General features: G+C 40.3%; 1 protein-coding gene across 3 annotated transcripts in view; it reads right to left on the bottom strand.

Annotated features, from left to right (window-relative positions):
- FLRT2 (fibronectin leucine rich transmembrane protein 2) overlaps nucleotides 1-24,480 on the bottom strand; it is a 68,037-nt gene extending 43,557 nt beyond the window's left edge. Inside the window, exon 1 of one of the 3 annotated variants that reach the window (XM_074868547.1) lies at nucleotides 24,435-24,480. The gene's annotated coding sequence lies outside the window, so the exon portion shown is untranslated. Of the gene's footprint in view, nucleotides 1-21,578; nucleotides 21,910-24,434 lie in introns of those variants that run through there. The other 2 variants (XM_074868549.1, XM_074868548.1) reach the window with 2 other exon arrangements.
- Nucleotides 24,481-25,115: the final 635 nt, after the last annotated feature.

Here is a 25,115-nt window from a genome sequence, read left to right as displayed (position 1 = left end):
TCATGAAAGAAAATGAGAAACAGAAAATATTACACAGGCTGAATATTCTAATAAGAAAGCTATGCAGCGTACATAATATTTATGTGCAGATATATATATATATGCATGAAAAATCTATATAAAATATAACTCAGTAATGTAGACTAGTAGCTTAGATAAATGCACTTTAATCGGTACTAAACCTGGTAAGTAGATGCTGAAAAGGCTACACAGTATTAGACAGAATGAGAGGATTAGTGCTAAAAATATATGAAAAATGTGGTAGTATGAATTTTTTTAACAATATGGTATATGGCAAGATCCTGACTAGAAAAAATAATTTCTTCATATGCAAAATATATGCTGTACATCACAGAAGGGAGAAGAAGGGCAAGCCAGAGTAGTCAAAAGCAGTGGCCACCACCAGATGCTTCAGAAAGTCCTAAAGACTAAATCACGACAGAGATCCTAAATTCTAATTTTTCACATATTTGTAAACAAGTTTCTAAGCATCTACCTACCTCCTGAATGATTAACAGCTGTCTTATTCACTCCCTTACAAGGGCACATATCGTCGCATCCCTAAAATATTTTTATTTTGTAACTAAGAATGTCACGTTATCCATAGAAATAGCTGATACTTGTCCTGATCATAACTTTATGTTGTTATGGATAACCTGTGTCACTGAGTTCAGAAGGATAGATCCTAACTATAAAGAATACAATCACTTTAGTAAGTATTTGTCTATTTTTATAGTGTTCTTTATATAGACCCTTGTTCTGATATAATGAAAAAGACACTTTGGAATATTCTATTTCTTCCCATCTACCTAATAGCTTTTGTATTACAATATCAGCTCCTTTTGGGCATCTCCCTTCTGAGCTAAATATTTCTATTTTGTGTAGCATCTCCTCACAATATTAACAAATTTTGTTGTGAAAAATGTACATTTCCTTTGAAAAAAAACAAAACAACAGAACCAAACACGGGAAACTCTCTTTTGCTGTTTTCTTCAATTTTGAAGAAATTGAGATGTCTAGATTTTTCTGGGACATTTCATACAAAGATCATCTTTCACTGCATCATCTTTAAGTGTTTTATAGACAATAGATGATTCACCAACACAGCTTTGAACAAACTTTCTGGGACAGGTCAGAATTTTTAACCAGATAGGACCAAAGGTTAAATTACTTCACCAAGTAAACTCAGTGAGTCAGCAGCAGAGTCATAAGGAATAAGAGCCAGGACTGAAATTTCATCTTTTTGAAGTCAACATGAATTTCCCAACATTTTCTGCAGAGCCAGGATTTCACTTGAGTTTCTGTAGTATGCTCCTCCCTCCTCTAATCACTAAAGCACAATTGCACTAAGTGACTCTTTGGTTACTAAACTTTTAAAGGCCATTTTGTTGGTAGTGCTGGTGATAGTTTTTGCCCACTCATGTACTTGATTTCACATGATTTCAGGAAAGTGCTCATCATGCATTATTTCAGTAATATAGGCTTAGCAAGTAGCAGGATTTAAAATTTACCGACACTATAATCTCTTTAAATAGTTCCAGCATAGCATTAACTTATTATAGGGAATGAAAATGACAGTATAATACCAAAATTGAATCAAGTAAACTATAAATAAAATTTCTGTAGAAAGACAGATCTCATTTCAGTCTATTTGCACCAAAGAACATGATGATAAGGTACAATATTTATGTAGTTGATTTAGAAATGCTTTAACAACCTTTGTTTGTTTCTATGGGACTCATATTAATAAAAACAATGATAACATTTTCTGTCCTAAATCTTTGGAAACTGTGAAAAAAGTAAATTAGATAAAACTACTGTATTTTTGGTCAGTCTGGAGAAACTCAAATACCCAGAAGATTTAAATATTCCTTCTTTTAATAGCAACAAAGCTGTTCAGATATGTGCTTAAAATAACTTTTTCATTCTTTCTTCTTTATTATTACTATATTTAATAAGGTTATCACAAAAATTTGCAAGCATCAAATTGATTTAATGTTTTTGCAGCAACACTCAAAAGTTAGCAGAATCTTAGCTCAGATATCTTCAATACTTTCTTGATAATCCTAATAATTTTCTGATGATAGCAAGTCTCCAGAATTGTGCTCAAAATGCTTGAGAAATATTTGAAATGGAAGAAATGATTCTTTAATACTTATATTTTTAACCAATACAGATGGGCATATTTTCCAATGCAGTTTTACCAGTGACATTCAATCTGGACAGCTACAGTTCTCACATTACTGAGATAATGTTATTGCTATTAATAATCTCAAAGAACCTCTGAGTTTGAAAGCATTGCATAGAGCTGCAGATGGCTGCATAAGGGTCATTATTTTTACAGCTATAACATTAAAAGTACTGGAAACTCCATACACATGGCTTTGTTATGCCGTATGTTTACCTTCAAAAAGCCAGAAATGAATGTGATGGGAAGAACACTTGCAGGAAATACAACACTATATAAATGACACTCTAGTGCAAGCTAAGCTTATGGCAACATAAATATTGATGTTATTAATGCCACCTAAAGTATCCAAGTATGAAATATACCCCCCTATCTTCTGTGCAACATAGTTTATGTCAGCAAGGCATTACTTCTGTTGCAGTAAGTTTTATTTTAAAATTATTGCACTGAAGTCCACCAGGAAGGAAAAGGAGCTTGAGGAGGTGTACAATGGAAGTAAGAGAGGACCAGGAAAAGAAAGGAGAACCGGATGCATGCACTGTTCAGTAACATAAATGATCATAGTATCTTTCCAGAGGTTTCTACAGTACATGATTTTAACTGTTGGCTGCAATATATGTACTTCTCTTACATGAATGTGGTTTCCTGAGGTGAATGGAAATTTAGTCATTTGTAAGGGTTTAGCACATCGGGCCTATGGATGTAAGATCTGGAATATATACTCAACAAATCTTATGAACAGGCGCCTGGACAAAACCTCTGCCAGTGTTCAACAGACTCCTGCTGTTATTTCAGTGCCATGTGTTCCCATTATCTTCTTAATTACTCATCCACAACTCCAACTGAAGACAATGATGTTGTAGTCAGTGCATTCTTTGTCAAAGGAGAAGATATGAATCCTATGGTAAAATTCAAATGTGGTCATTCCTTTCTGCTATCTCCAACGACTGAACTCAATTAATTAATTTATCTTAAGTGACAAGGAAGTTCCTTATGCCAGCTGTACCAGCCCTGTCACTGTAGGCATATTTTCAACACTAATACATCAGTGCTTTGTCAAAGCTAATTTTATTTGTGCCTAGAAATGAGGCTAGTAATTTCTTGGAGACTGTAATAATTTTTGCTCTTAGAAAAATGTCCTGATATTCTGCTTATTTGAGACAAACGCTAAAAGTGCAAAGATGGCATTCCAGCTAGTGAGACAAGTATTATGATTTTCAGTTTCTCAAAGAATAGTCGGTATCTCTCACTGGTTTTTATCTGATTATCTGGAAAGGAAAACTTTTAAGAAAGGCAATTTATTAGGGTCTGTGAAGAATTCAAGCCTGAATGTTACAAGTCTATATGGCAAAATGAACATATAAGCATTAGCACCTGGTTTTACAAACTTAGTAATTTCCAAATTAATTATTTTCCAAACTAATTAATTGTACATAACAATGGGCTGGTATTAAATTTCAGGGGTTTATGCAGCTCAAAATAGTATTTAGGGCAACAAATAAGTAATTCTGAATCACTTTAGATACCCTGTCTCATCAAATCAAAATTTTTTATTTGAAATTTATTTAAATATTTCTAAAATTTTCCAATTCTGAACATAATATCAAAGAGAAAATTCATGACTTTTTGTTAAATTATAGAGGAATGGATTAATCATTAGTATCTGACATTATCTTTAATTTTTGCTACTCTGAAGACCAGATCATCTAGTTGACTATTTGTTCCTTGGTTCAAATCCTAAACTAGCTTAACTCATCTAATGATGAGATAATTAAAACCAAGAAAATTATGTCAGAACAGACCAACTGAGGAGCAGACCTGCATGTTCAAATTACAGAGTACATATTCTAGCATTGTCAGATATGTTAAATATCAAATCAGTAACTGGATGCCATGCTTTCAGCCCACTGGAATCATACCCACTACAATATTACAATATTTTCTCTCCAGGAAACACTTGAGAAGGAAAATTTCAGATATATATGAGAAATTGCTAGCATAAGCCTCATATTGCAAAAATTATTCCAATAAACATTCTTTATTTGGGAAATCAGTTTGGGAAGTCTTAGTACAGAGAGTTGTGCAGTTCAAGCAAACCAAGACGTTGGAGGCATGCATAAAAGCTTTCCTTTGAAATAAATTTTAATTCCTCCCATGTCTCTAGAAGGAAACTACTTTTGACAGACTATATTTTGCCACTGTTTCATTTAATAATTCATATCAACATTTACCAAGGGAGATTGGTCTTTGCTTTAATTCTCATTATATGCCAGCCAACCTGCTACCTATTCTTATGACTTTTATTGCTTATTGCTGTTGTTTTCTGGACTTTGCAGGCAATAGTGCTACAATTAAACAAAAATGTCATCATGAGAAAATTTGATCTTCAGAAAGGGCTTTTATTTCAAACTGTCTCTGATTTATATTTTAGCTCCTACTATGTTTTCAAATTAAATCTTTCTCGATCAAAAACTTAACAATATAATGAGTGATGCTTTCTGATCCTTCAGATGGAGATAGCTGCAAGCCATTTCTGTGTGTTTAAATGTATGCAGAGATCCTGCAAAATGGTTATCATATACAAAACCTATTGACTTTGACTGGAATTGAAAGTATGCAGAGTTCTGCAGAACTTGGCCTCAGCTGTGTAAAGGGGACTGCTTCCCAAACTTCTTTTTGATCAAGCTGGTAATAGAAGGAGCCAATGTCATATATAGCATAAAATTGAGGCCTGCATTTCACAGGAGTAATACATTAGTCACCTTTGGGGGAGAAAAACTTCTATTGTTTTGGTATGGAATGGATGCAAAACAAGTACAGCCGCATTATTCTTAAGCTTGGGGTGGGGGGGGGGGAACAGTCTCAGATGTTGATAGATTCAAGTAATGTGGAGTCAGTTCTTTTCCGGAGCAATACCCTGTATGCACTGAAATACTCATGAAAAAATATTCCTGACTTACATTGCTACAATGGAGAGCAAAACCCATAGAAATCAACCATGGCTGCCTATAGCTCTCTGTAAAAAAGTGATACATACATAAGTTGTAACAGTAATAGGCACTTTGTTACAGTATTCTTCAGATCTTTGCTGTACTTTCTGGACAGTCTTACAATGTTCTTCCCCTGTTTACTCCAAATTCAGTTTATACATGGAAAATTCAGGTATTGTGAAGTTGCAGCTTCATTAGGAATTATCTGATTATAGTAACAATTTTAATGCTTGCACTTGGGCTGGAAGTAGAAAATTGTTTTGCTGGATTTATTTTTATTATTCTCCGAGCCCCACACATGTGGCAGAATGGACACATACTAAGCACATGTATGAGTTGCTCTACAGGATGGCATGTTAATCATCAAAATAAATCAAGAAACTTGGCTCAAACTGTGATAATTTTGCTGTTCATAGAATGCAATTTTTTTCACAGTTTATATTAAAAAGTAGAGGATTCTTCTTCATTTCCATATTACTTAGTATTTTTAATGAAAATCTAACCCACTTTAAAAAATGAATATCTGGATATTCCCTTTGAACTAAATGTTCTATTTTTGATTCTGCTTTCAAAAATGTAGATTTTTGCACTTGCTTTTTAAACTCTACTATGGGTATGGATGGTGTGTACAAATAAGCAGCTCTTTGTAGTTAACCATTTGATTTGTCAGTGCCCTGATACTATGCATTGATTCATAAACCATCAGCACCCTCCACTTCAGGCATTTCACACAGCTCTGTACATGCACTGCATTTCTGATTATTTACAGCCCTAAATATGTTTTGAAGTGAGACTGTCAACTGGTATGATGTAAGGATGCTCATCTTCTTTCTTCTTTACCCTATGGATGAAGATTTGAAACAAGGAGTAAGTCTCTTCATTTTCAGATACGTAGATGTAAAATAACTACAAATTTCAGAATAATAAACCTGGATTTATACTGGGGAAAATCTGCGGTGAAAGTGTGACTAGTCACACACTAGTTCTTGCTATTTCAGGTCTTAGAATTCATTTTCCCTTATCGGTGGTGGTGTGTCGTAAGATTTAAATAGTGAAAAATTGTCAGAAAGATCCTCCTCTATTTCAGACCAGTAATATGAGATATGGAGATATTTAGTTCATATGATTTTATTTGCAGCATTGCAATGCATATAAGGGAAAGAAATAAGGAACCCTATGTGATTGCCAGCAATTATAGAGCACACATACCTATTTATAATAAGAAGAATCTTCCTACTGGAAATTGCCTGAAAAGCAAGCCATACACTGGGCTGATGAATTCAACTTGTATAATTACCTGGGAGAAATGAACTAGAGTGAAGGAAGGGGAGATTTGCTTCTTGTCAGATTGGCTCTAATCTCATTTCCACATAGTCTAAAATGACAGCTTTGTACCTATGTCTATTAGTGAACCTGTAGACTCCTTCCTAAAGTAGCTCTCTCCGATAAGAGATGTTAAAATAGATATAATCATAGGACCATGAAAGTACAGCCCTTTAATCTTGGTGGGAAAACACAGGTTTTGATATATCTAGGGTTTTAAGCATTGGAGATTAAGATAGTAGTTAGAGAGAGACAGAGCAAGGGTCTGAGAGAGATGCTGTATATTACATTTCTAAAAGAACGCTCAATTGGGAGTCACTTTTGCAACACTGTTATTTGCAGTTGGAATATGCAGCACAATTGATGTGATTTTGCTAATTGCTTATCTAGATTGTTCATATGTATAAAGTCAGTGGTTATAAATATGATCCATGCACTCATAAATAATCATGGGTACAAATCACTGCCCTGAATTTCATGTTCAGAAGGGAATTTAAAGCTTTGCAATTCTGACTGACCAGGTCTCATGTTGTGTATTAATAATTCTCTGCATGAAGTAAATTTATTTGATATTATCAAACACTGCAGAATTCTTTTGTAGTGACACCTTGCACTAAAGTTTTACAGATTAGCGTTAGGCTACTACAGCGATGAGCAGATTATAAAATCAAATACAACAGAACAGAATGTGGCTCATTATTATTCAGATTGTTTTATATCTAGTTGCAAAACACTACACTAGTTTCTATAAAGGAAACAATGACTAACAAAATGGATACATTTATTCTTAGACATTAACTGCCTCTGGGGTACTACTGAAATTTGTACTGGAAAAAGGCTGCTAAATCATGTATTAAAAGACATCACCAGTTACCAGCTAGCAAAGCTCCACACACTTTGCTCCCTGTTTCTGTTTGGAGACAACACTGTAAAATCTCACTGTAGATTCTTCAGGTAAATATTCACCTGCAAAGCCGCAGTACTCAATTATCTCCAGTAACATTAAAGCAATTTCCTCATACTGTTCTTATCTTTCTTAGACAACACCATCATCAGAATATGCACAACTAAAGGCTTAACTGAAATAACAAAATGAGAAATTGATAGAGGACCTCTGTCATTATTCTGCCCACTCCTGCTGTGGAGTTCCTGTTGCAAGAGAAATTATTTAATTCACTAAAACCGATCAGTTTGAAATTTAATGCAAGTGCCAAAAGTCTACAGTTGCATTGATAAAACTGTTATGTCTGTAGTCCTCTGGCAAAAGAAGATGAAGGTTAGGCTGGTAGATTTTTTATAACCATACTGCATGCCCATGAAACCAGAAAACCAAGCTTCATTAGATACAGCAATGGTGAAATGCGTGAAAAATGTCATGGAAAATATGTCAGTCACAATGGTGTAGCAATTGCTATGAGATGGATATAAGAAACATAACTGAAGTATAAATGGATGCCTCAATCAATTACATAACCATCTCCACATATGAATCTGAAATGCCGAACTGTGCAGCAAGTAATTAGAGCAGTGCTGTAAACCTGACCTTAGATAATCGTATGTCAAAGCATTTCCTTAATATCCAGTTAAATCAAGAAAAAAAATATTTAATTTGTGAGAGATTTGAAGAGCCGGGTCCTCTATTGATTCAGTGGCAGCTAGGGCACAAACAGCAGAGTGTCAGCTCCCAGATCACAATCCTTTGCCCTAATTGCTAAAGAAGGAAGGCTGGCCTACAGTCATGGCTCTAACAAGGAACTCAGTAGAGAAGTTTTCTGTTTTACGTTGTGGATATTCAGCTGCTGTAAACTGGTCTAGCCCTGATTTACATGAGGGCTACACATCTAATATCAAGCAGCTTTCTGAATCTGCTTGTGCATCAGCACTCCTTTGATCAAACGCTGTTATTAACTCTTCCTTCTATCTTTTGTTTGCATTGTCGCGTTTTATGTCAGGAAAAATAGTGAAGAGTTTGTTTCTGATAACATGCTTTTTACAAGGACTTGTACAGTGTGACTTAGGCTCAGTTCTGCTTTGTAAGAACAGAGGAAGAAGAGGATGTGGAGGTGAAAGAGCAGTTCATCCTCCTTACCTAATAAATCTTTCACTTCTGACAGGGACTAGAAAAATGAGGCTCTGTTAATAGCAGTGGGTTTACCCGAGTCCACCTTTCATTTCATGTAGAACACTGTAGACTATGTCTGGATTTCAAATAGAAACAGAAAGATTTTGTATTCAGCAGGGTAAACCTGTGTCTTTCTGTCCCCTCTTACGCTACAAAAATATTGCTTTTTTATTTGTCTTGGTCCATTAGGAAAGATGGGTCAAAAGATGTAACATTGTTCCTGTTCTCAGGAACAAAATGTTGGCCAGTAAGAAATAATTCAGGGTATTTTAATTTTCACTTGTACTTCATTTCTTCGAATGTCTAATAAAAAAATTGCAAAACTGATAAAATATGAGTTTTCTCCAAGTCCCTAAAAACAATTACTTAGGAAACATACTTGGCTTAATTTTAGTGCTCATGAAAAGGGAAGACAAATACCTCTGAGTGAAGCATCACACACAAGTTCCCCGGAGCAGTTCTGCCAATGCAGTTCAGTCCCACACCTGTCCTGGAACTATTCACAGAGTTAATCTATGTGTTAGCTACTCCCATGTGGGCAACTATCCATGAGAGACTTGACTGAGACCAGCCAAATTCATCTGATTTGTATTTTATTACTCACAGGAAGCTTGATCTGAAAGAATGAAGGGCTAACATGTTAACTCATACAGTGCCATCTTTCCACTGAGTTTTTAATTCTCTTTTACAGTTATGGTAACTGAATTCTAGTCAGAGCCTTTACCAGACTTTCTGCAAGATCACAAGTAAGCAAATAATTAAGAGTTACATATTGTCCCAAATATTATTACTACCAGAACACTTGTGGAGAATGATGAAGTCATTGAAAAATTGCACATCCTCTCTGATAAAGCAAGGACATACATATTTAGTATAACCTTCCCCATAAATTATGTCCTTCCTTCATATTAAGCACCCAGTCTTGGTGTTTCTGATTGTGGGCATTTGGTATGTCTGGGGTAAGAGAAATTGCAACCCTCCCATATGTACACACATGCAAGGAGTTTCTGCAGCCGCTGCCAGTTCAGTTCTCAGTGTGCACCACTTCTTGTCCCCTTGCTGCTTTTAGAATCCAGTGTTGAATTCTACCTTGCCTTCAACTGCAAGGGAAAAGAGCATACTGCAAGCCCAGACCATAACGTAGAATTTGATCGATGTTGGACCTAGCCAGTGATTTAATCAACAGGACAGCATGAATGCACTGGTGACACAGAAGCAACATCACAATTCTGTATGTTGCCATGCACAATGATCATTTTCTTCAACATGTTTCTTATAAGCAAGGATAGTAAAGAAAGACCCACTTCAGTGCCAATTGCCTCCACTGTATTGTCCCCAGTGTTCCCCTAATTCAGTCTTTTTTTGTTACGTAATGAATCCCTAAGCTTTCAGATGAGAGGTCTAAAGACAAGAGAAAACTAAATGACATAAAAGTTGCCAGTATCTATACGATACATTTTAAATAACAAATAATATTAATTATTCCCCTTTGATTTATCTATGTAAAGAGGACTTTCTGTGTATATACCCATGCTGGAGAGGAAAATTTGAGACTAGTTCCTCACTAATTGCTTTGTCCATCCCATCTTTACTCTGTTTTTTCTTACAGTTAACATGCACAGTTTCTAAGGTCACAAAAATAAGGACATGGAATAATATTAAGAGGAAATACACCAAAGCTCACCAAACCAGATTCACCAAACCACTAAGGGTTCTGTTCTAAAGTTAACACACTGAGATAGCATTAACTCTGTCTGATGATTCCCATGTGCTAGGCACACCACAGAAAGAACTGAGGGAACTTCACAAATCCTCTTCTCCCCTCCCAGCTCCTCCTAGAATGTGCATTGCCCTACCTCTCCCTCTCATGACAGTCGACAGTCTTCCTCTCAGATGAATAACAACATAGGTGGTTAAAACTGTGATCATCAGGAAAATCCTATTTCCTGTTGCACAGGAAGTTGATTGGTTTTCTCTGTACTTCATTCAGTCTGGACAATTTTGATTACTCACTTTCATCCTGGGGAACTGACTGACAGGCTGACACCAGAGGGTGGTGGTAAATAACTCCTTTCCAAACTGGCCACCTGTCAAAAGTGGGGTCCCCCAGGGATTGTTATTGGGCCCAAGGCTGTTTAATACCTTCGTAAGTGACCTGGATGATGGGACGAAGGGCACCCTGATAAAGTTTGATGACGACACCAAACTGAGTGGGGAAGTGGACACTTTGGAAAGGACAGGCACCCTGCAGGACGACCTGGATAGGCTAGAAGAGTGGGCTAACAAGAACCTTATGAAGTTCAACAGGGACGAGCGTAAAGTCTTGCACCAAGAAAAACATAATCCAGGAATGCAGCACAAGCTGGGATCTATCTGGCTGGGGAGCAGCTCTGTGGAAAGGGACCTGGGGGTCCTGGTAGACAACAAGCTCAACGTGAGTGAACAGTGTACTGCTGCAGCAAAGCAAGTGAACAGGATGCTGGGTTGCATCAACAAAGGACATCAAGAGCAGAGATAAAGAATTCATCACCCCATTCTACTCAGCGCTTGTCAGGCCACATCTGGAATACTGTGTTCAGTTTTGGTCCCCATTATACAAAAAAGATGTGGACAGGCTGGAGACGGCCCAGAGAAGGGCCACAGAGATGATCAAGGGACTGGGAAGCCTGCCATGTGAAGAAAAGATGAGACAACTGTGTCTGTTCAGCCTTGAGAAAAGAAGGCTTAGGGGAGACTTCATCACCATGTTCCAGTATTTAAAGGGTGGCTACAAATAAGATGGAGACTCCCTTTTTACAAGGAGTCACATGGAAAAGAAGAGGGGTAATAGGTACATATTACTCCTGGGGAGATTCTGATTGGACACAAGAGGAAAATTTTTCACAATGAGAACAATCAGCCACTGGAATAATCTCCCCAGGGAAGTGGTGGATTCTCCAATATTGGACACTTAAGATGCAGCTGGACAGGATGCTGCGCCATCTTGTCTAGACTGTGCTTTTGCCAAGAAAGGTTGGACCAGATGATCCTTGAGGTCCCTTCCAATCTGGTATTCTATGTTTTAACCCCAGTTAATTTTTAGTCACTTTCCCTTTCCTGCTTTTATCTTTCCTCTGCACAATACTGCAATACTTGACCTGCAAAAATAATATGGAAAATACTTAAATGAACATAAATGCTTTCATCAGCATTATTGCTTATTTTAGTTTTCAGAGTATCTTAAAGATACTTTGAGTTCTCAATGCACCTGACATGACAGACATAACAGAATGAACTCCAGTTTAAAAGAGAGATCCTTCTCTCTTAGCTCTTTAGTTAGCTGAAGAGCTAACTAAAAATTCTGATTCAGCCTGTGCTGCCACATGTATTTGAAAAAATAAAGAGTGAAAGTGAGAAACAGGAAAAAAGTATGCTGCTACCAGAATATAAATACATGACAATAGAAGTACCCCAGATGGTGGAAGGAAGTGCAAATTTCATAGCAAGGCTACAGGTCTTTGCATTATTTCTGCTTCTAACAAGCAGGAAATACTCTTTCAGCATAGCACTGAAGGAGTTAAAAAGAATGCCTCTCTGTCAAACATGTTTATCATTTAACAAAACACAATATACAGGGTTATACTTAAACACCCCTTCCCAAGATTGCCAAGTATTTCTTCACAAGACCTAAGTAGTTTGTGAACTGATACTGATGTTATCTGAAATTTAAAGGTTTTTGTTCTCCTAGTGCTTAAAGAGGATCATCTTTCTGCAGCTGGTTGGCTAGACTGTAGGATGTCTTCTCTCGGTCAGCACATGCATAACCAGACAATCATTCAGCAGCTTGTAAAATATGATTGCGTATGAGATATTGATGGCCCGAAGGAAATTCTGCATATCAGAGGTTCATAATTAGAATACCTATGCATTTGATCCAATAGAGTTTCCATCAATGTCACAGAGATGAGTAGTTATGAATTTCAGAGTCATCTCTTCTCACACAGACTGATTTATGCACTTTCAACTTTGGACAAATGAAGGGCGAAGAATTAATGCCAAATTTTCAACCTAGAGAGCTCCTTATCCTTAGAGAGGTTCTGAAATTTATAATCGTCTCTCCCAGTGCTCAGGATCAAGCTCCACAGTTGGTAACTCATGACCTATTTATGCTTATGCCATCCATCCGCTTTCAGTCATTCTGTCCTCTTATCTGTAAATCCACAGTCACACCATGTAGGATGTGTGGATCTGCTGATAAGAAATTTTTGCAGGAAAGAAAACTGGGCAGATCAACAGTTCTGTTGCCAGAGCTGCTGGCAGCAACTCTAACATCTCATTTATTCCAGATTTATAAAGATCCAGTGTGCTGATCTGAGGATAGAGCTGAGTGTTTGACTTCTGTGATAATAGAATATTGAGTTGAAACCTGTATTTGGTACTAAATATTAAGTTAAATAGATACTGATAAGATTATCCAGTGTGGGACAGAAAACAATGATCTTGTTAGCATTGAGATTTCCATAGTTCCTGGGATGTGGGTTTGGGTTTCCTTTGGTTTTGCTTTTGGGTTTGGTTTGGTTTGTTGGCTTTTTTTCCTTTTCTTTAATTTTAAATCACTGCATTTTACTGGAATTATACCTAACTAAAAAATAAGGCTCTAGTGTGAAGACAGGGATTCAGCACACTGTAGCCAGCACTCCAAAAAAAATAGAAATCCAATTGCGTCATTCTTTTTAAAACTGTATTAAACAGAGTACTGCTTGTGAAAACATTTCTGTATTAACTATGGGGGAAAAGCACCAAGGGAGAAAAACAAACTATAAAAATCCATATACAGTTTCTGTTTCAAAGTTCCACAGCATCACTGATTACCCTGCTATCTAGTTAAATAACAAAAAAGGAAGATGCTGACTAAGCTTCAGAAGGAAATAATTTTGATAAATGATCTGTAGCCATTCTAATTCTCTCAGAAATCTTCTTTACATTTTGTTTGTGTGTGTGTCCCTGCATGCATGTACATGCATGTTTATCATTATGAATACAGAATACTACATTAATAAAAAAGGAATTTTGATAGATCACAACATGGATAAAGCAATCAGAGAAACCTTACTGTCAGATGATCTGCCACAGAGGCTTAGGCATCTCTGGGCAATTATGAAGGACTTGGCTCTTCTGTGGCATTCAAAGTGCACATTTAAAAAAATGAGAGGTGTCCATTATGCTTCTTTCTTGCCTAAGTATTTTCAAAGATACAGTGGTAGACAATTTTCTCTCTGAGTAAAGACTGTTATTTTGTTGCACAACTGCTAAAGAATAAGGTTTTGAAATTAATCTTGTCAAACAGTGAAAGTAATTTCTCAAATAAAAAAAAGACTTCTACTGGTAAAAAGCATTTTACAATTTACTGTTGAATTGCTGCAAGAAGCTCTTCACTGAGCAGCATGGCACAGGGCCAGAACGAGCCATTTCAAAAACCACTGTTGGGCATATACCAATTTGATACACAGGATTTAGCAATACAGTTGGGAATGACTCTGTGTGTATGTGTTCATGTTCTGTTAAATTTTAGCAGTCTCTAACTGTATACTCATATTCAGTATGAGGAAATTTGTCTGCTAAGTTTGTTTTAAAGGAGAAATTTATCAGGCTGGATGATAGCACTTTTTACTTGTTTAATTTACTTATTTTGTGTTGGAAATTAATTTTCTATGGGCAGTTCAAAGGATAAAATGTCTCAGATGAAATCTTTGAAAACATTTAAATCAAGAATGAAAATTTTAGGAGTGTACTAGAGAGATGACTGTGAGCTGTTGGTTAGCTTTATGTGTCTTTTCCACCTACAGATTCTCTTGTTCAATGAATAATGTGGGAGCTCACAGTAATAGATCAGTACAACATGATGCAATATGCATATAGAGCATTAACATATTAAATTGGAGTCCTCCAACCACTCAATCCAGGTTCATACCAATTCAGGTATCAAAGTGATTTTTTTTACATAATTTGAATAAATGATGAAATAAACAGCAAGTTTTCAACTGATATGGCTCAAGAGATAATATTTAGTCTAGGAGTACTTGCGACTAACTCCAAAGCTAAGTGGTTAAAGATAAGAATAAGGTTAAACCTAGATGACTCAATGAGGTGGCCTGTGAAACCAGACAAACAAGATTGCTAAATGGGGTACATTTAGTTGGATGCAAATCTCTCAATGACACAAGAAGCACCACCTAGGAAAAGCTTCCTAGATCACAAATGAAATTATAAGGTACTACTAACAAATATTCTTCATTTAGAGACACCTCACGTTGTTTCAGCTAGCATTCCAGGCATGTAACAGGCTCACTAAAACCAGCTCACTTACCAAAAATCGTAATTCATTAAATGATACGCACACCAGATGCCTAGTCTACAGATACGTTTTTATAGAAGTATACCTATGTAGGTTGTGTCTGTGACAAACACATATACTGCTACAATCCTAATACAGAAGCAATTCTAGTCATTTAAATGACTTGTACCTACATAGCTTGTTTTCCCATACACACATGAAGAAACTACTAATGAAAGCATATATACATTAGTATAACCAGAGACACACTGTTGGGGTTGTATCATCTTCAATTACAGCTAAATGACATAACTTTTGGGTATTCGAATTATTACTCACATGAGTAATCTCTAATCATGAGAAGAGTGTCTGTGAAATTAACTTGCCAGTGAAACAGAGAAGGATTGAGTCTGGAATCAAATACATTAATTTAAAAAGCAGTTTTTCAGCTGTGAAGTTCTATTTCATAAGCACAGGTAAGTTTGCTACAAACTCTTCCCACTGACCTTGGGAGCAATACCTCTTGGGAGCATCTTGAGTTTTTTACCCAGTATAGAAACTTCCAAAAATGAAAGCTTTTCTTCTTGTTTAATTTGATCTGCAGTTCACCAACAAAATTAATTTTGAATTAAAAATAAATGCTTTGAAGGGTCTGAGAGAGACCTCTGTGATTATAGAAACAGTCACAGTCACTTATATAAGTAACACATATACAAGTTATATATACGTATGTATATATATAAACCTGCATTTCTTCTTCAGAACTGCATGTTAAATGTCTTGTTCTGTCAGTAAGATGTTGATATAAAATAACATTTTTTATTACATTCATTTCCAGTGACATTGTGAATGTCATGCCCATTTTAATACAGTTCTAATATAGCATTTCTTTTTCTCTGTAGGAAAAGCACACAGGGAATCTCAAGAGAAAGGAATATTTGTAACTCTGAACCTACAAACCTGTGGTTGATGAACCTATGACTGCAGTTTGACCATTGTTTGGTCCTCTGCAACCTGTGTGAAGATTGAGCACTGTGAATGAGTATCACCTAAGACTCCCAGCAGTGCTAGGACACACTGAGGAAGCACCAGGTCCTTTTCCCACATGGGCAACCCTTATCCACATGATGTCTCTGGGCTAACTCTTATGAAACAGCTCGGCTACGTGGTGCAGGACTGGAAGTACTGTTGAGAAAAGCTCTTCTCTTTAGTTTATTTTCCCTGATGTTTTTTTATGAAGGAATGACAAAAGCTGACAGCAGGAACTGGGAGTGACACTGCCACACACTGATGTCAGTTCTCAGAAGGTGCTGATGAGGCTTTTCATTCAGAGCTCTGGCCTTTCCTGCTCTTAATGGGTCATGTAGTGTTTCTGTACAATCCCTGACATTAAACATATCTTGTCAGTTTTGTCTGAATAAGGATTGTGAAATAGCTTTTGATTTATTCAATCATAGTAGCATGTTTTCAGGAAGGAACTGATTTGATGTCTATATGATTTTACATTTTTAATATCATTAGATTACCCATAACAACTTGGCCACAATGAAGAACTTTGACCAAGGAGCAGAACTTCCGCCCCTTCATCCAAACATTTTCACTGCGATATAGTCACACACAAATTATGATAAAAGGAACTAAATGCCCTCTTCTGTATTCTGTGGCTCAAGATATGTCCCTATCTGGTCTGGGATTTGTAAAACCAGACTGCAGACCATTACAATAACCTACAGACTATCTGAATTACCTTTCAAAATTATTGTTTTTCTTAAAAATTTTTTGACAGCAGACTTTAATCCATAACTGTCGCAGAGACTTACAATGATAATTTACCTTGTGAATAGGTAGCTGGTGATCAAGTGTTATAAAAGTGGCCTATTGACTTGAAGGTCAAGCCAGAATATTATCTGCAACCTTTTAATATTCTGCTTCATAAGGGGCAGATCCTACAAAATACTGACCCGAGCCTGTTGGAAACAAGTCGTCTCTCAGATGGGACCAAAGTAAAATCATCACTCTGCAGGACCAAGTCTAGCAATGATCTGATCCTGTAAGTCAAAAGCCTATTGAGTTTTGTCTGCAAGGACTGAATAATTAGTTTCAATGACAGTGTACCTTTGAATGATCAACAATTTTCTGTGTTGTACGCTTTTATAAATCCTTACATTAAACTAGCCTAGAAAAGGTTTCTTTTACAATAGATTAATAAATAAAGCAATCATAGCTTGAAGTAAAATATACAGGAGATTGTTTCTATGCAGAGCTGATAGATAGCACAAGATTTCTTTTTAGAATGGATATTTTACGGACCTCTTTATGCATCATTGAGTTTTCAGGAATGATAAATAGAGCATGATGGATTTGTTTTAAGTTGTTGTTAGTACTTAATTTTGATTCAGTTCAAAGGGCCACGTCAGATGAAGGAATCAAAGAGGGGGAAAAAAAAACCCTGTTAGCTGGGTAAATCCTCAATTTAAAAAAAGGAAGATACGAGAAGATCCCAACATCTTTCACCAGTGGCTGAAAATACCAAATTTAATTGCACTATTCCTGAGACATATTGTTTGATGTTTCTAGAATATAATTTGTTAAACAGAGAATAGTTTTTATTTCAAACTCTTCTTTCCTGACAACTACCCGTGGATTAAGGTTTGGGTTTGTTTTAAATAAATGAATAAAACATGCCTGTCAAGAAACATATTTTAATGGTGATTTTTTGTGGTTGTTTTTCTTTAAAAGAAGTCAATTACTTGAAAGGTGTAGGTTACACATAGCTGTAGGGGAACTAAAGCTCATATCTTTAGTATATGTTAAATTAGCCTTCTTTACAATAATAACTACATATAATTCTTTTCAACCGTTTTTTATTAAAAAAACAACAACAAAAAAAAACAAAACAAAACACCACAAATATTTGTTTTACCAAAAGAAAAGAAAAAGCAATTTTTATACCTCTGAGACAAGTTTCAGCTCTTTTGGTTTCCTGAGGAAATAAATAAAAAGCATTGGCAGAAAGACTCCTAAAAAGACTGCCCAAGGGGGAGGGAAGGAAACACCTAAAAATGCTGAGGTAATCAAATACAATCTGGGAAATGTCAAACAATGGTATTCACCTACTCAAAGATATTGCTGATCAAGTCCTCAACTGCCATTTACAATCACTAACTAAAACATAGAATATAGCTGTGGATATAAACAAGAGACAAATTAGTATTGGGAAGCTGGGTTTAATAATCCCCTAAAAGAGACCATCTGTTTATAAAGACCTCCTTTTCCTTGATCTCTGACATGTATTCCTAATATAGACACAGCTGGATTTTTTTTTTTTTACATTTTTTAAACACCCTGCTACTATAAAGTCTACTTATAGTATATCTGGTCTGAGTGTTTGTCTCAAGTTTCAGTTATTATGTAAGCACTCAAGGGCAATAAACTTTCACATAGAGTCAGCCTGCTTTAGAGTAAGTATTAAACCATCAGCTGAACACAAATGCAATTCCTTTATTATTGATGTTCAATACCAGTGCATACTTTTTATTTTTCTGATTTTTGCAAATGTTCATCATACTATCACTGAAATAGCTGGAATAGATTTAGAGTTCTTTTCAAATGCTGGATTCGTGTTTGGAACTGGAGTCTGGTTTTCTTGTTTTCCTGTTTAAAACACTAGGAGATCACATTGTCTGTAATGGATATGACATTGATAACCTAAAAAGCTAGGTGATTTGCAGCTATAAAGGACGAAAACAATTTATAGCCTGTGTTTCCAATCAACTATGGTGAAGAAAAAGGGAAAAAAAACCACCATTGACTATACACTTCTCACAGATAGAGGTCACTAATGGACTGGATTTGAATCCGTCTGGTAAAAGCCTGAAAGTTACATGAAAGTAATCTAGTGAAAAATGAACTCATTTTGAGATTAAAGAGGTTGCAGAAATGATTAAGAAATAAAGCTCTCACCTTCCTGGAAACAATATTATCTTAAGTGTGCCTTCTTTCTAGTCCTTTAAATAGAAAGTTCAGTACAGGAAAAGCCTGACAGTGATGCTTGTTTGAACTCCTTTTTGTTTTCTTGCTATAAAACTATGTCTCTCCTTTTCTGCGGGAAGGCTAGAGAAGTCAGCCCTAATAACATCCTACATTTTAGATACTGCTATTTTAAGCAGTTAAAGGCAAGCACATTCTTGATTCTCGAAGGAAACCGTAGCCTATGTAATGCAGATTCCAACTGGGAGGGTGTAGGGTTGCGCAAAGGAGGTATGTCTACATCCTAAATCAAACTATCCAGCAGGCCAGGATATAAATGTGACTTGTAGCAGTGGCCCAAATTAGATCCAGACTCTCAAAGCCAAACACAGATAACATCACCTTATACAAAATATAGGGTGTATGTGAGGAGCGACTCTTTTAAGAACACTGGGTGCATTCCAGCACCACTTCTTGCTACAGCCTTGGAGTTTGGAAAATACTGCTGACTGTTCTAGTCTCAGGTAGTTTTACAGACACTGTATTTACACAGTGCTCTGACTTGCTTCACCTACAGTACTCCAGGCCTGCATTCTCTTACTTTTAACAGCCTTGCTACCATAGTGAGCAACCATTTAAATAGCAACCTCCTACAAATAGTAATGATGTTTGGAATCTGTTTTCTTCCGTAATTTTTAGGAACAAGATCAAGACTAACATTTTAACATTACTTTTGTCACTTAGAAATGGTGACTTTTAAATAACATCTGTTGTATCTTTCTGCTTATGGAAAGATCATGTCTCAGTGATAACATTGCATACATTGACTCTTTAAAGGAAGAAAGGGAAGAAAGGAAAGAAAGGTGGATAGAGGTATAGGTACACTCCTTTTTAAGTGTTTTGAAAATATGCCAGGATAGATTTTTCTCCTTCCAAAAATACATATATCTGAAACCAATTAATGAATTTCCTCTGAAACTACCAACTATATAGAGGTGCTATTGGAGTAAGACCATGTCAGTGAATGAAGCAAGGAATTAAGTCCATGGAAGTTTGTGGGGGTTTTTTGTGTGGTTGGTTGGGTTTTTTAAACCCCAGTAGTGACCAATCTCAGTCTCTGAACTGGCTTAATTTCCCTGCAAGTACTGTGAAATTAGATGCAGTAAATAAACCTCTCTTTAACACACACCCTGTCTTTCTGTGCGTGCGTGTGTGTGTACATCTGTGTGTGCGAGAGAAGTCTGACTTGCTTTAGTATCTTTTCCCGCTCCTCATGCAAGGAACCTCTCCCTTCTATTTAGCTGAGCTCTGCATTGCAAAAAGCAGCATCTGAAGTAATCTAATCAGTACCTTCCACACACAGTACAGGAATTTACACGGATTTGTGCCTTGGATTTATTAGCTTACTGTAAGCCTTAAAACAGATTTCCTCCATTAAAATTAATTAAAAGCTCCTGCTGACTGATTTCCACTCCAAAAAGAAGGTGGAGAGTCGTACTCTCTTTGCTGATGATTTCTTTATCTTTTACGGGGTTTTATCTCACGCTTTAGAGAAGTCTTTTCAGCCGTTTGACTTCCTTTACAATATGCTATTTGTTCACACACACACCGTTTCTATTTGTTATTATTTTGCCGATCATCGTCTAACTCATCAGGTCTATGAGGGGCTCCTTTGTACTCCAAAGTCCTCCTGATCTAATTCTCTTAACCTCGCCCCCGCCCACTCACCACCAGCCCCTCTCCGGAGGCTGCTGATGGGGATCTGATGGATCCTCCAGCCGGGCGCAGCTCCCTGCTCTCCCCGTGGATCTCTCAACACTTGCCAGCGCCGAGCTAAGCCGACTGCCTCTTCCGAGCAAAGCTCACCTTTAAAGGTCCCGTTTCTCAAGGCCACCTCCCAAATAACGCTAACGGTGGTGCTACCGCCGGCGCTCTGCTGCAGGGCAGCTCCCGGCTCCCCCTTCCCCGCCCGGCGCCGTGCGGGGGCCGCGGGGTGGGGGCAGCTTCGGCACCTCCCGCCCGGCGCGGCAATGCGACCGGCGGGCCGGGACCCCGCGGCAACTGCCAGCGCTGAGTCCCACTCTTGACCCACACGCCGGCGTGAAATAACCCGGGGACCCTCCTGACACTTGCCGCCGGCCATTCACGAATTCGCGCGTGTGCGTGCCCGGCGCCGCACACTCGCGGACGTGGGGCTCTAATGAGGCGGAGGCGGTATTTCTGACACACAACCTGATCCCGGCTCCTTAACTTTGCCTTCTCGGAGGAGGCAAAGGGCACCGCGGCTTTAGATCGCCCGGGGCTAGAATTACCAGGAAGGAAACGAGAGAGAAATGAAATCCCAACTGTACCTGACGGTGTCTGGGAATCCCGCGCCGGCACCGATCATAATCCCCCTCCGCGCCTCTGGCCCCCCACACCAAAACTTTGCCGCCGCCGCCGCCGCCGCTCCTGGGTGGTGGCCGCCGCCCTCCGCGCCGCGCAGCGCGGCCGCCCAGCGCCGGTCCCGGCCGGCCCGCGGGCCCGATCCCCGCCGGCCGCCGCCGCTCCGGAGCGACCCCCGCGCCTCCCGCGCCTTCCTCCGCCCTTACGAGGCAGCGGCATCGTCCTCCCCCCTTCTCCGCCACCTCCTCCTCCGGCGCGCAGCCCGCGGCTCTGGCATCCCCAACGCACTTTCTCTCCTCGATTCGCTCGCTCTTCCCCCCGCCGTTCCTCCTTCTCCGGTAAAAAATAAACGAGAAGGGACCGCGGGTACGCCGGGTGTTGGGGTTTCTTTCTTTCTTTTTGCTCTCTTTCTGTCCTCTGGAAATGATGAAGGGATCACATGAGGAGCAGGCACGGAGACCCAGGACCCTTGGAAGTCGGGGAAGGCATCGGACACATACGTGAGTATATGTGTCAATGTGTGTGGCTGGCTCTCTCCAAGTCCTGCGCCTGCCTTCAGCCGGGATTGCAGGCTGATCTTAGCAGTAATGATGCCTCAGATCTGACTATTCCCTGCTAATGTAAGTCGTGCCTTTTTTTCCTCCCTGCCTGACACCCCAGGGAGATGTTTACAGTAATGAATTCAGTTGATAGCCATCTCTCTCTCTCCTGGAGTCCCTCCCACATTTCTGGTTTAAAGAATGCTTGGAAGGCAGGGCTGCAACCTAAAGCTTTCCAAGAGGCAAAGTCAGGCTAGGTTTTCTCTTTTCTTTCCTTCTTTTTTTTTTTTTTTTCCTCCCGCTTTTAACCCATTGCTCGCTGAAGTCAGTTTAGCGAGCTCCGTCCCTTTGGACGTGCCCTCCCCCCCTACTCTCAGCGAGGGCAACCAAGCGGGCGGCGCTGCCCGGGGGCGTGTGGGCTGCGCAGCCCCCGGCCCCCCCGCCCCGTCTCACCGCGGAGCCCGCCGGGCCGGGGCTGCGGGAACGGGAGGTGCGGGTATCGCCGGCCTCCGCGGCGGGGCTGCCTCGGCCCCGCTGCTCTGGGGACGCCCGGGGTCTATCGTAAGGGAAGCCAGGGAGTGAGCTGAAAAACTCCCCGAGCTGCGGTCCTAACCGGGAGATGCCCTCTCTAGCAATAATTACAGCCGTGCTTTCCACCAACATGGCGATATTTCATGTGCAGCCACCGACAAGCCCGCCTCCCCCACCCCCTTCTTTCCGTCTCCTTCCCCCCCCCCCCCCCCCCCCCGCGAACTTTTAGGTAGGCAATAGCAGTGCGCAATAAATGTAACATAGAATAAAAGAAAGTCCAACCCTCAGGGAAGAGACGGACCTCCTTTAGTGTTCCGTCTGATTTCCATCATCAGTCAGAAAGACTTTAAAACCGCTGGAGAAACAGCCTTTCGCCCTGAAGCGCTAACACCCCCCCGCCCCCGCCAGCGTCTCCTGTGCATACAGTGTGTGTGCGTGTGAGTGTGCCTGTGTATATGCATCCCGGGCTGTCTGCGCTTGTTTCGGGGTAACCCTTCCCCCGCCGCCCAGTTCCTAGTTAAGCTACTGCCTTGTACTGGTAAGTCCACTTAAAGGGAAGACTAGGTAATATCGAGAAGCACTTGAGCGGTAGGATACAGCCGTCAAGGTAGGAAGTGAGGTGTGCGAAGAGAATTTGCCTCAAACTCCTCCATTAGTAAAGAAAATGCACAATACGGCTTTTGCTGCGAGTTACTTTCTGAGAAGGGCTGGGGAGGGATGGAGAAGAGGAGAGCTGATCAATGCCATGTGTCGAGGAAACAGAAAAGGCAAGAGAAATGCCTGGGGGTTTGCTTCTTCCTCACCCTTGGCTGTTCACTAGCTTGCATTTGCTGTTCAGCCGTACCTCAAAAGCTGAATCACTCGCCATTGTCTCCGCACCTCCTTCGCCCTTCGCTTGAGGGGGGCTAAATTATTCACGACTTCAAAGGCTTAATAAGACGTGCCGAGGAGCCCATCGCGGAGCCCCCGCGAGGCTCAGCCCAGCCGTGGTGTGCTTGGCGCGGCTCCTGCCCCGCCGCCCTCCCCTCCGCCCCGTGCCCTCCACGGGGGCTTAGGAGAGCGCCCGCGTATTGATAGACCCGGGACGAGACGAGCGGGGCCGCGTTGCCTGCCCGCTCGGGGAAGAGGTTGTGCCCTCACCTACGCGGATGCGCGGAGTGATGCGGAGGGGGTGCGGAAGGGGGAGCGCAGATAGCCCGGCGCTTCTCAGGGGACTCGGCGAGAGGAAAGGAGTTGAGGACGAGACCCCGCTCCTCTCCCGGCACCGCTGCCTCGGAGGTCGGCGTCGGCTCTAGGCCCCCGGGATGGAGGGGAGGGAGCCCGGGGCCCTCCGCGGGGCTCGGCCGGCCGGGAGGAGCGGGTCTGGAGAGGGTCAGAGCCGCGGGGAGAGCCTGTGTCCCCGGCTCGGGGACCGGGCTGCTCTGAGGTCCAGTCTCTGCCTACAGCTCCCAGCTGGCCCCGAGGGATGAAAGGTTCAGGAGAGTCGTAGGGTCCAAAGACGAATGAGCAGTCTTTTTCAAAGATTCTGGGCCCTTTTTGACTTTTTAAGGCCTTTTTTATTATTTTTGGGTTTTTGTTTTGTTTTGGTTTTTTTAAGGCTTAGTATACTTTTCAGATCACTTATTTGCGCATGATTTATATCTCTTTCCCGAAGCTGTTGGACAACCAGTGCATTTTCTCGTGAAAAAAAAAAAAACAAAACCAAACCCCACAACACAAACCCTTCCAAGTCTTCCTCATTCTCTGTCCGCCCGCCCCTTCTTTCTCCACGTCCCCGATATTAGCAACCTGTCGACAACACATAAGGCAAAGCAGACTTTTGTCCATCACAGACATTTCTGCTCCCTATGCCCCCACTCACGGAGGAAAGTGGAAATGCTAAAAACTTCTGCACAGCTGCAGGCTGCTGCCCTGCCCCACGGGCTCAGAGAGGTTAGGCGGAATTATGCCTGTCCCCCTCCCTGCCCCCGGCCCCTCAACCAGCTCACACTTCAAATCAAAGAAAGATACTCAGGACACACTTTGGTCAAATCAAGATCGTGTCAATCCAGAAAGTGACTGAACTAGCCGTTACCTGCTCCTGCGGAGGTGGGTCCTCCTCGATAGGTCACCCAAAGCCCACCGGGTCCGGCAGGTTGAAAGGGGAGAAAGTGGCAGAACAGCTGGGCTCCGGCATGGTATTATTTTAAGGATCACCACCAAGGTCTCTGTTTTCCATAGCTGCCAATGGCCACCATCACCCAACGCTTCTCTCGGGGAAAGGAAGAAGGAAATTTTCTTTCCAAGCTGCTGTCCAGTCGGTCATTTGACCCTGACACCCACCGATGACACAGAAGAACACCCTGCTAAAGCGGTTAAACGCCTCGTAATTTCCTTTCTTCTCTTTCTCCCCGGCGGCTCCGGCGCAACGCCGCGGAGCGATCTTATCGCCGTGGGATCATTATTCACCGGTGACAACCAGAGATGTGGAGCTCCTAAGTGAGGGTGACAGATTTCAAACGCGGGGCTGCGGCGTACTCAGCCTCAGACATATTCTTCTTCAAACTTTGCCTGGCAAGCAGGTCAGGGGCTTAACCCTTTGCAGCCCTTTCTCCTGCCCGAGCACCGCGACCTCAGCCCACGGGGGAGCGCTTATTTAAGAGGAAGCGCAGCACACGCGGCTACTTGGCTGGGGACTTTTTATTGCATGCCATTTTCTATTCTTGGTTATTTTTAGTTGAAACAAATCGGAACCGCCAACTCTGGGGAGCAGTTG

This window comes from Strix uralensis, chromosome 4 (assembly GCF_047716275.1).
Source record: "Strix uralensis isolate ZFMK-TIS-50842 chromosome 4, bStrUra1, whole genome shotgun sequence".
NCBI lineage: Eukaryota > Metazoa > Chordata > Aves > Strigiformes > Strigidae > Strix > Strix uralensis.
The sequence above is the reverse complement of the archived record's forward strand: the minus strand, read 5'-3'. Positions and strand labels throughout refer to the sequence as shown.